Below are 12,122 nucleotides of genomic sequence, written 5' to 3'. Positions count from 1 at the left end.
GTTTACAGAGGGCCTCTGAGCCAGGCATTAAGGGCTGGGGATTTTCAGAAGTCATCTTTGAGTCATGCCTGGGACCTGGGCTACTGACTGCTGTGTTTCAGGGACCCTCGCCTCCTCGCCGATACAAATAGCCCTTGTCTTTCTGACAGTAGGGGTTTTGCGAGCTACATGAACTCTGTTTTTGTTGCGAGCATGGCTGAGTTTTACTCCTGCGTCTGAAACAGATTAGGGAGGGCAAACTCCCAGTTGGGAAATAAACTAATTATAAACTGTCATTTTTCTTTGTAACGAGCATGGTGCTTGTTACCCTCCAGGGTTCGTGGGTAGCCCTGGCTACAGCAGTTCAGTACAAACGTAGCAGACCAAGCAGCGCCTGAAAGTTTCTCTAGCTGTTTGGAGACCCAGCTCCCAGAGGGGATTCTCTTTCCGTAGGGGACAGAGGTCTGCGCTCCGAATCAGAAAGACAGTCAACTAGAGTATAGTTTTAAAGAAATAGAAGTGAGGCTTTTCCAGCAAGCTTAGTACAACACCAAATAGTGTTATGCTAAGCTGAGGAAGTCTGCAGGGACTCCAAACGCAGTACAGATATGTTCGAGAATTTCCGCCACGGTTCTTTCTCCGTGCCTGCTGCAGCAGGGGCCGCGTCCTTCGCTTCGGAAAGCAGAGTCGTCACCTTCCCTACAACCCATTTCTGTAATGAAAGAATTGGGAGCAAGGGCAAACAGGATACCGAGCAACTTCTGTAAACCTGTATTAGAAAGAATATTCAAGTGACTCCTCTTTTATCATTCTGAAAAGTATTTTGTTTTGTGGATGAGGATAAGTGGTGGCTTTTTTCCCCCCTCTCTGATTATGAGCACTTTTGCGTATTTATATTTTTGAAATAATTTTCTAGGATCGCAACAGCAGTAACATTGCTTTAGGGGGAAAATATTCACTTTTTTTCTGGGATTCTTCCTTGTTTTTATTCTGACCACAAATCAGTTTGCTTCAGCTTTTTTTCTCTGGAAGACAAAGAATATGATTTTTGGAAACAAAGATCAATGAAGGCCTTGGGTTCGGAACAAAAGCCTTTTTGTTCTCTCTAACTATTAGGCAAAATTTTCCAACACCAGATTGTTTTTGATGATAATTTCCTATATGAGAGAAAAAATATTGTAGTGCCAAGCTCTCAAACATTTAGAAATGCCTGGATTAAATTAGGCTGATGATAAACTTTCTTTGACCGCAGTATATTTAGGGCGAGGGGCCATAGGGACAGTATTGGGATTTTCCTTAAAGAAGTGACATGGCTTTTTTCCCCTCTGAAAGTCCTGCCTTGGCATGGAGCAACCCCAGAAAATGAATCAGGGATTGTGTCATGTAACAGAGCTGTTTAGTAGCAGGGAGATGTTCCCTGCTTTATCAGCCTCCCTGGAGGGAGATGGGGTTGGGATTCACGGTTTGGGAAGCTGAAAAATCCCCTCGAGGAAGCAAACCTGTTGCGTTCCCTGTGCAGGGCTCCTACCTGATGTCACACAAATCGCTTAAGAGAGGTTGAAGAAGGAGTCCTGGGTACAAGTCCAAAATTGCAACGTCTGAAGTCCTTACTGCGATTGCTTAGTTACCTAAGCAGGTGGCACGTAGGAACGTAGGCTCCGAGACAGCCCAGGTGCCGGCGGTTCTGCTCATGCCGTTGTCGCAGGCTGGTAGCCATATGCCCGATCCCCGGCTGGGATCTGCTCCGGGCCTTTCTGCCCCTCGGGAAACGGCAGAGCAGGGTGTCACGGCGCTGCCTTTCCACACCCATTTTGGTTTTGGTGTGTCCATTGAAGGAGCTTTTGCCACTCAGGCACGGCCAGTGGCTTAAGGCAAGTTTCCACATCTCCGTAACCATGCACTTAGTTTACGTGCGTCTCTAAACACTTACCACGTGGTAGGTTTTTTTAGTCATTGCTGATGTGGCTAGATGTGGAATGGTGGCCAAACTTTCTCTAGCCTTGCTGCGTCTCTACAGGCCAGTTGTTTCAGCTAATTGTTTTGATTTTTCCCCCCCAGTACTTTAAAATTGTCCTAGTGGAAAAAGACAAACTTTTGTGGTATAAGCCAATATATTAAAAATATTTCTATGATGTGCAGTATAATTCTGCAAGTTTTGATTTTAGCATTATAGCACTGTTTCAGTGTGCCCACAGATACGATGCTTTCCCCCATTACGGGCACAGAACCTCTACTATAATGCCAACAAAAATAATTCCAAAACAGTGCAATCTCTCCATGTAAATAACTTCGGTATCCCTCATGACTGTAGATGTCATTTGTTTTTAACAGCTGTGCAGTTCAATTGCAGCAAATTTTATTGAAGAAACAGACCTAAAAAAAAGTGTTGAGCACATGCAATTTAAGTTTATTATTTCATCTTACATACGTGTTTTGGTTTAAAATATATGCTAAATGTTTAGCAGACTGTACCACTTGAATAATTAGGAAAACTTTAGCTGAAAGTTAAGTTATGACTGTGTTAATCTTAAATCGGTGTAATTCTCAGAAATCAGAATTTCCCTATCATAAACTTTTTAGCATTTAATTCTTTTTAACGTTGGAAATGTTACAAAAGGTATGTGAAATTCCAGTTCTTGAAATCAATTTGAAAAATTGTTTGAGTCTTTTCTTTTAAGATGATGAGGTTTTTTTCCAGTTCATTCTCTGACCAAGAATTTGGGAAATGCAGTGTTAAATGATACGAAGTAGTTCATATTTTTATGTCATGTGTCTCCAATTCTAATACTAAATGTAGACTATAGAAAACCTCTTTCATAACGTGAGGTGCAATATGCTTCCAGGTGAAACACACTTTTGTTTTTTTATAACTAAAAGAAAAAAAAATCCAATTAAGGCATTTACTCTAGGGACACCTGAAGAATATTATTCCTCCAGTAAGTATGTACATGGTATCACCTGTCCAGTGGCATTATTCTGTGGTAAATTTACAATAAAACATGTATGTTTTCAAGTAAATACCCTATTGTAGCATTTGTACACTTTTGTGCAACACTTTGGTACACACTTTTCCCTGGATTCTCCCGTTCCGTGTTTCCTCACCGTGGATGAGTGTCTGTATCAATGCTATCTCTTGTTATGCAGTAAATATGCATTTGGATGGCCAGGTGCTGACTGTGGCAGCCCTAAGGGACAGAAAACACTTTGCCAGTATTAATCACACTGGAAGGGATGTCCTGGCCTGAGAAAGCCTCCATTTGGGGCAAACAAATTCGACAGAAATCAAGAAATCAGTTCTACCATATATCTCACTGCAGCTGAGTTTCCACTTATACATGCTTCATAAAATAAACAGTTGCAAACCGTAGTCGAGTTTAACTCTTTGACGTGTTAAAGTGTAGATCTGTGCGAACATACCAGTGGGTTGATCTTTAAAGAAGGCTCAATTTCCCCTTCGCTGGAAACTTTCCTGCGTGCCGCAGCTGCAGAGTGGAGCGCTGTGTTCGGCTCTGCGCGAAGCAAGCTTTGCAAAGGCAGTTTATGCCGAGGAGCAGCAGGTCCCCTCTCTTAAAAGAGCATCCTTCCGCTTCGCAGCAGCGCTGGGTTGCCTCAGCGCTGGCCACAGCCAGAGCACCTGGCTGCAGCCCTCCTGCTCCTCGGCTGCGAGAGCGGGCGCAGGAGCTGCTGCGCGCCCCAGAACTGCAGGGAGACAGGGGAAAAGGCAAGAATAGCACGCTGGTATTTAGTGGAGCTGGCTCTGTGTTGTGGACAAGCCTTGAAAGGGCCTTGAAGAGAGCAGTTTCTGTATGAGCTACCCACAGACTGACCTCACTAGATTTTAAAGGACACAGTTTTTAGATATGATCTTTACTCTCACCGTTTTCCCAGTAGGTGTAAAAGAGGGGAATGGCTTTTCTTCTGGCACTGTATGCATCATTACGTGGAAGAATGGCAGCGTTAAGATATGATTTATGCTGTGCATTAAGAAATACGAATTTTTCTTCTCCCACTGCCTAATCTTTTAGTCCAGAATAGCTCAGATTTTAGGATATGCTGGAAAGATTCTTGCCCTTTTTTTGTTTAATAGTTTTTTAAGGAGATGGAGGGAAAATGACATAAAGGAAATACTAATATTTGATTAGAAATCAGGGTTTTTTTGAAACTTTAAATAAAGGACAAATACTTCAGAGTCATAAAGCATTTCTTGCTCATCTAAGTTAAACCACATTCAATAAACATTCTCTGTACTTTATGTTTTGGGGCTTTTTTCCCTGTCCTCCTCCTCCTTTAATTGTCATATCTGCTGAAGGAAGACACTGTGCTCCAGAGAGCTTAACGTGCCAACCCAAAAAAGGCCTCTGTCTCTAGGATTTCCTGTGACATATTCATGCTCAGTTGTCCTGTTTATAGTAACAAGTAAGGCTGAAGAAACTTAGAATACGGAGACTTGATAAAAAAATAGTGCTCTTTCTTTGAAATTTCACATCTAAGCTCTTTTTTTTCAAGACATTGGAAAAGGATTCACCTTCCTAGGAAACTGTTCTTCCTAGGAAACTAGTGCTTGTTTTCACAGGAGCTTACACTCCTGTAGAAAAATATCCTCCTTTATTGAACTTGCTGGGGTTATCCCTGTACAATTTGGGGGAGGAAAATTGAATTAGATTTCCAAACAGTATTACTGGGCACTGTTTATTTTATTTTGCACACAATACATTTAACCTGTGCTCTGGGGGGAGAGGGAGGGAAAGCTGTTGCTCTCCTTCATGTCGCGATGAAGGAGACGTAACGTTCGTGAGAACTGGTTAGTCTGTGGCAGTTGAGTGTGGCTTGCGTTTTGATTCTTTTCAAAAACTTGAGTCAGTATTCACAGTGAAATTTAAGGTCATGCCGTTAGTGAGAGCAGCTCCGGTTAAACAGACTTGCTATTCACGCTGATGGCTTTCCCCCCTTTCATGAAGAGCAAATCAGGCAAACTGCTGACAAGGAGTGATGACAGTCGCTGCCAGCAGCAAACATTGATAGTGAGCGCAGTACTCTCATAAAACTGGATTATTATGCTTTTAGCCATTTATTCAAATGGCTGAAAAAAACAGATGTACTTTTAAAATACGGTTTTTAGAACATTTCTTCTGTACAAACCATGATTCGTAAGAAATGCGATATCTAAAGCCTTTATATATTCCTATCATAACCTTAGTTGTGAATCTGAATGAGGATGTGGGGAACCACAGCACATGGTCCACACAAACTATCAGTGCAAAGCTTTACTGACATGCACTGTAACAGTTTATTCACTTTTTGTTTCTCTTTTCTTTCTCCTTAAAATATAAGATTGTGTGGTAATAGAATTTGTAAAAGTAGCAGATATAGGTATTACAACTGTTAATGCGTAATGATAGTTCGTTTGGCTAGCTAACAAGCTTAGCAGCGGTACATCAGTCATGAAGATAGGCAGGATACCAGCATTCCCATTCATGTTAGATTCAGTGATTCATTTTCACAGCTGTAGGACCACATTCATATCTTTGTACACATAGCTTTGTACGTCCCTGCCACCAGCAAGCATCTTGCAGGACAGCTTGTGCGGCTCCTGGGATCTCCTCTGGTGGTAGCAGGGTGCTGCTGCAGCCACAAGTCCAGCCAGCTTCTGGCAAGTAAAATGGGCTTCAGAGGTCAGAAACTGGGCCTTAAAACGCTGCCCTTCTGAGGCAGCTTTCTTTTTCAGGAGACTAGACCGATGGTCTGAGGATTAAGGCATGTTATGCAGGCTTCCTCCTCCTCTCCTGCAAACACAGCTGGGTAACATAAAATAGAATAAAGCTTTTGGCATCCAAAAGATGGGATTTTACAGAACGTTACGAGCGTTGTTTGGTAAAGTACCAAGGGAAATTTATAACGCAGTCTAACTTCTTTATTTCTTCATTTTTGGCCATTGCCAATTTGGTGCTTGCCAGAGGAAGGCTTAATTTCATCTGGGAAAGGAACAAGCTAACTCTTGGATATTGCGGTGTGGAAGTGCCTCAGCCTGACAGTCGTTGTTCCTGAAGCCATGTCTCAGAGGAACCGTTTTTTTTTTTTTTAGAAATGTGGGAAAAGAGAGTAAATGATCTCAGCTCTCCGAGCAAGTAATGAAAAGACCAAAAATGACAACTTGGTATGGTCTAAACATTAAGTGGGCTAAGAACAAGGTGTCCTCTATTTCTGATGACAGAAGGGAAAATTCTTAATCAAAAGCATGTAACAAACTCTTTTTGTTATACCTTGTATCTCTTGGTTTTGAACTCTTCAGGTAGATCTACTTCAAAAAGTGACTTTATCAGGAACTTCCTCAAATGTATTTAAAATGTATTCTTAAATTTTACAAAGGGTTACATTTTATTAAAAAATGTAACCGTTTGTCAAACTCAGATGATCCTATGTATAAACAACTTTTTCAAACCCAACTTTCAACTCCCAGTTGATGTATTTTAAGCAGATAATTTTGTAGAGTCACTTGAGGCATATTTAAGGACCTTGATGAGCTTTAGATCTGTAGAAAATGCATGTATCTCATGTATTTTATAACAGCAGTGTATGAATAATGACTGGAAAAATGCATAATATCTTTTCCACAGCATGATTGTCATGTTCTTAAGCAACTTTTAAGGAACGCGCTTCCCTTCTCATGGCTTTCAATCTCCAGTTGTTTAGATTATTGCATTTTCCTTTAGAAAAGGAAATCCATTACAAAAATCAGTTTGTCAGTATATGCTCATATATGCTGTGCATTTGCTATGCATTTGCTCTGAGGCGGTGAGTGCCCACAACTTTCACTGAGAGCACCTTCCTTGGGTATATCCTCATGGGACTGGCGATGTCACCAATAGCAATGACTAGATTTTAGGAGTCTCAAACGTTGGAATTCTAAGGGGACTCATTTCATGAGAAATTACATCACTCATTAACTTGGTTTTGAATACATATTTTTACCAATCTTTAGTCTGAGAGTTGTCAGGCTTCCTACTTCTAGCTTCTACTTACTGTTTCTACAGTGATTTGCAGAGAAATTCAGGGAAGCTTAAAGAACTTTAATAAATGGACTCCAAACCTAAGATCAGCTTGCTTAACTCCAATTAGATTCCAGGTCTCTGTGGTTATAATCATAAAGAAGGCCAGTTCTCTCCCTGAACACAGCAGATTCACTGTAGCCTGGAGGCATGGGGATACAGAAGCCCTGCTCTTCAGACCACTTTTATTGCTAGAAGCTTATACTTGCCAATTTTCTAAAAATAACTAAGAAGATACAGAATTGCTGAAGTTTTCTGCTGAAACACTATGTTAGTTCCTCGTTGATTACTTTTAAAGAGGTGATACATAAAGCAGTGTCTTGCATAAAGCAGGAAGATTAGGGAGAACGTGAGCCCGCTGCTAAATGGGATGGATGCCCTGGTAACGAAGGATACAGAGAAGGCAGAGTTGCTAAATGTCTTCTTTGCTTCAGTCTTCACTGCTAAGGCCAGCCCTCAGGAATTCCAGACCTTGGAGACAAGAGAGGAAGTCTGGAGAAAGGAAGACTTTCCCTTGGTCGAAGAGGATCGGGTTAGAGATCTTTTGTCCAAACCTGACATCCACTTGACATCTATGGGCCCTGACGGGATGCACCCACGAGTGCTGAGGGAGCTGGCGGATGTTACTGCTAGGCCACTCTCCATCATCTTGGAAAGGTCCTGGAGAACAGGAGAGGTGCCTGAGGACTGGAAGAAAGCCAATGTCACGCCAGTCTTCCAAAAGGGCAAGAAGGAGGAGCCAGGAAACTACAAGCCTGTCAGCCTCACCTCCATCCCTGGAATGGATCCCTCCATTCCACCACCATTCCAGGTGATGGAACAGCTCCTCCTGGAGGTCCTCACTAAGCATGTGGAGGACAGGAAGGTGATCAGGAGTAGTCAGCATGGATTCACCAAAGGGAAATCATGCTTGACCAATCTGATAGCCTTCTCTGATGGAATGACTGGCTGGGTAGATGAGGGGAGAGCAGTGGATGTTGTCTACCTGGACTTCAGCAAGGCTTTGGACACTGTCTCCCATCACATCCTCCTAGGTAAGCTCAGGAAGTGTGGGCTAGACGAGTGGACAGTGAGGTGGATTGAGAACTGGCTGGATGGCTGAGCTCAGAGGGTCGTGGTCAGTGGTGCAGAGTCAAGTGGTGCAAGTCAAGCCTGCAGCTAGTGGTGTCCCCCAGGGGTCAGTCCTGGGTCCAGTCTTGTTCAATGTATTCACCAATGACCTGGAGGAAGGGACAGAGTGCACCCTCAGCAAGTTTGCTGATGATACTAAAGTGGGGGGAGTGGCTGACACACCAGAAGCCTGTGCTGCCCTTCAGAGGGACCTGGACAGGCTGGAGAGCTGGGCGGAGAGGAACCTCCTGAAGTTCAACAAAGGCAAGTGCAAGGTCCTGCACCTAGGCAGGAATAATCCCATGCAGCAGGACAGGCTGGGGGTTGACCTGCTGGAGAGCAGCTCTGCCGAGAAGGACCTGGGAGTGCTGGTGGACAACAAGTGAAGCATGAGGCAGCAATGCGCCCTTGTGGCCAAGAAGGCCAATGGGATCCTGGGGTGCATGAGGCAGAGTGTTGCCAGCAGGTGGAGGGAGGTGATCCTGCCCCTCTACTCAGCCCTGGGGAGGCCTCACCTGGAGTACTGTGTCCAGTTCTGGGCTCCCCAGTACAAGAGAGACATGGCGCTACTGGAGAGAGTCTAGTGGAGGGCTACCAACACGATGAGGGGCCTGGAGCATCTCTCCTCTGAAGAAAGGCTGAGAGAGCTGGGCCTGTTCAGCCTGGAGAAGAGAAGACTGAGAGGGGATCTGATCAATGTGTGTAAATATCTGAAGGGGGAGTGTCGAGAGGATGGGGCCAGTCTCTTCTCCGTGGTGCCCAGCGACAGGACAAGAGGCAATGGGCAGAAACTGAACCACAGGAAGTTCCATCTGAACCTGAGGAAAATCTTCTTTCCTGTGAGGGTGGCAGAGCACTGGAACAGGTTGCCCAGAGAAGCAGTGGAGTCTCCTTCCCTGGAGATATTGAAAACTCACCTGGATGTGAGCCTGCACAATGGTGCTCTGGAGGGCCCTGCTTGAGCAGGGGGGTTGGACTAGATGAGCTCCAGAGGTACCTCCAACCATTCTGTGATTCTGTGATCTTCTAAAGGGTTCTGGTGACTCTAGTGTTCATATTTTTCTCTGTCTGTGTGGATCCCTAATAGGTGAGCATCTGATCCTCAGGACCTCAGCATCCTCAGGAACGACTTTAATCAGTGGTATCAGTATATTAAGAGTGTACTTCTACTTTGTGTATTCCTATGTGTCAAGAGTAGAAAGAGAATCTGGGTTCAAACCGGTGTGGGTTTCTTACTACTTGTATTCTTTTAGTTTCTTAGCTGTATGTATTTGAAACTTAGGTACTCTGTGTGCCTGCAATGTAAATGTATGTTTTGAACATCTCCTTGACCGTAATGTAGAGGTTACTGCTATCTGAGTTTGAAAATTTGTTTTGCTTGTGGAAAAGCAGGCCTGTAAATAGCAAATGTGCCTCATTCAGGGTTATCTGTTTCATACTTTTTCTGAAGAGAAAAATCAGTAACGGTATGGTTTTTCACTTCAAAAGCAACCAGTTGGCTTGTAGACAATTTCGGTTAGCACTGTGGCCATCAGAAGCAGAGTCCAAGGAACCAGCAGTCTCCTCCCTGTAAGCTATCTCTGCTTTCTCAAAGTCATTTATAGCCTCACCTTCAGTTTCCTTGGGTCAGACAATGCCACTCACTGACTAAGGAGGGGAGAATTCCGTTCTCATTCCCAGCACTGTACAATAGGGAAACTTCAGGGCCCTTGTTCAGCACCCTGCAGGTCAGCTCTCTCTAAATCAGGTGGGCATCATAAATCTTAAAGGACTGTTAAAACCCATTTTTCCCCTTTCAGTCTTTATCACTGGTGACTGATACCTCTTCTTCACTACTGATGAAATAACGCTGTCTGCTACCAGTTTTTCAGAATCTTCTCTAAAAAGACACGTTCAGCAAAATATTTGATGCCTTTATAGGCTCTGCAAACTTGCATCAGCTAATGCTCTTTCTGGGTTTTTTTTTCAGTACTTAATGGCTCGAAATTCCTTGCAGGAATAAGGAATCTTTTTTTTTGTCCATGCTGTGCCTGGGCTTTAGTGACAATGATAGTTTGTGAGAAAGGTAAACCTGTTAGGTGAGGTTGGTATCCAGGAAGAAAGATTTTCACTCTCCCAGTAGGCTTTGTCAGGAAGGAAGGAATAGGGAATAGTTGGCTCTTCAGACTTGAACAGGCAGTTATCAGGTACTAGTGACTAAGTGCAGCTTGCCTCAGCATGGCAGAAGGTGACAGCTAGATTCAGCGGTGGTAAGGATTCCATTGCAGTTTTGTGTATGGATTGGTGTGCTGCAATTCAAGGAAGATAAGAAACAAACGGATGAAGTCCAGAAGAGCGAAATCAGTGATAAGCGCTTTAGGAAAACATAACCTTCCAAAGGCACAAAGAGTTGGGATTGTTGCACTTAAGAAGAGGGAGTTGGGACACCAACAGTCTTCAAGTACAATAGAAGTCTGTTGCAAAGAGAAGAGAATAGGTTACTGCAGGATAGGTAGGGCAAGAGGCCATAGTAGAAAAAAAGAAACAATTTAGATTAGAAATTTCCAACAAAAAGGATATTGAAGGAATGGAGTAGGTTGCCTGAGGAGGTGTGCTCGTGGGAGTACTCCAAGCAAGATATTAGGAACAAGTTAGACAATGATCTGTCAGAAATAACAGAGGTATGGATGATCCTGCTTTTATGCACAAGTTTGAGTTAGATGACTGCTTGAGGGCTGTTTATTATCCTACTTGTTATTATTAAGCTTTTTCATGATTAGAGCCAAATTCTTTCCATTCAAAGACAGAAGGGTATCTCTTCTTTGTGGTCTTAATTTGGGGAAGAAGGACCTCCACAAGCCAAGTCGTAAAACTAAACATAAGCATTTTTTTCTCTGTGGGATAACTCAAAGATAGATCTAAACGGTATTTCTAGTGTTTTAGATGCTAAGAAACCAAAATAAAGCAAGTTCATATGTTCAAATTTGCCTTTTCCTTTCTCCCGTTTCATCCATGCCTGGATTTGCATCCACACTGAGGATCAGTCACACATTTCCTCATGTGCAGGTTTTCAGTTTTCTTTCTTAAAGGCTGACTTCTGTGCTCTAACAGCTAAGATAGATAAATTTTCTAACATGGAGGTTGCATGTGGGGTTCCTAGAAATGGTGGATCTTCTCTTTGAAACTGTTATTCTATTCCAGTATATATTTTTATATGTATACACATAAATATATATTACACGTATGTTTCATAACCAAGAAGTTATACTGGTGGCTATTACTTTTGTCTAATTGGCTGGGTAAAGTATGGACTGTATTGGTAGCATTCCCGTGCACAGTCTACTCAGGATTCGTTGAAAAGCATTGCTTTTAAGCTGTACCAAAAGCTGTACTGAAAGAAGTATAATTTTTGATAAAAGGGCATTAGATTACGTAGAGTTTTTGGTTCCCTGCCTCCACCTCCTGGCAGTGGACTGGAGTTCTGGATGATTTTCAGGTGTGGCAGGACAATCTGTGACTTCAATAAGCCAGCCCTGCTCTTTCAGCTGCCTTGGCTCCTCTGTAGATGTTTACGGCCTCCACACGAGACACCAAATTTTGTTGTGATCTTATAGCTGTTAAAGGATTTTCCTGTCTCGGGAAGTTCCAAGAGGTGTCAGTCACCTTCAGTAGGATCATTGTAGATATCTACTTGAGGAATAATACCATTCTTAATTTTCAGTACCTGAAGTCCTTCAAAATGCTTCTGTCTGGGCAGTCCCATCCTTTCCTTCTGCAAAAGATCTTAGCTAGAATACTTTGTCATAGTTTGATTGCACTAGCCATTATGTCCTTTAAGTAGAATTAATCAGTCAGTCATACTTATTTAGTGTTACTCTGAAGATATTCCCACTTATATTTCTTTTTCATAAAAAACAAAGTAAAGCAAGCTGTCATTGCAACAAATGCTTTTTTATTAGCCCGAGTATTTGTATCTTTCAGCTGAAAGATGCTGTGAAATTATTTAAA

At 42.8% G+C, this 12,122-nt stretch overlaps 1 protein-coding gene across 1 annotated transcript in view; it reads left to right on the top strand.

Moving 5' to 3' along the window:
- ME1 (malic enzyme 1) overlaps nucleotides 1-12,122 on the top strand; it is a 196,668-nt gene that overhangs the window by 157,065 nt on the left and 27,481 nt on the right. The gene's annotated exons all lie outside the window — the stretch shown is intronic.

The sequence above is a fragment of the Struthio camelus genome, chromosome 3 (genome assembly GCF_040807025.1).
Source record: "Struthio camelus isolate bStrCam1 chromosome 3, bStrCam1.hap1, whole genome shotgun sequence".
NCBI classification, from domain to species: Eukaryota; Metazoa; Chordata; class Aves; order Struthioniformes; family Struthionidae; genus Struthio; species Struthio camelus.
The sequence above is the reverse complement of the archived record's forward strand: the minus strand, read 5'-3'. Positions and strand labels throughout refer to the sequence as shown.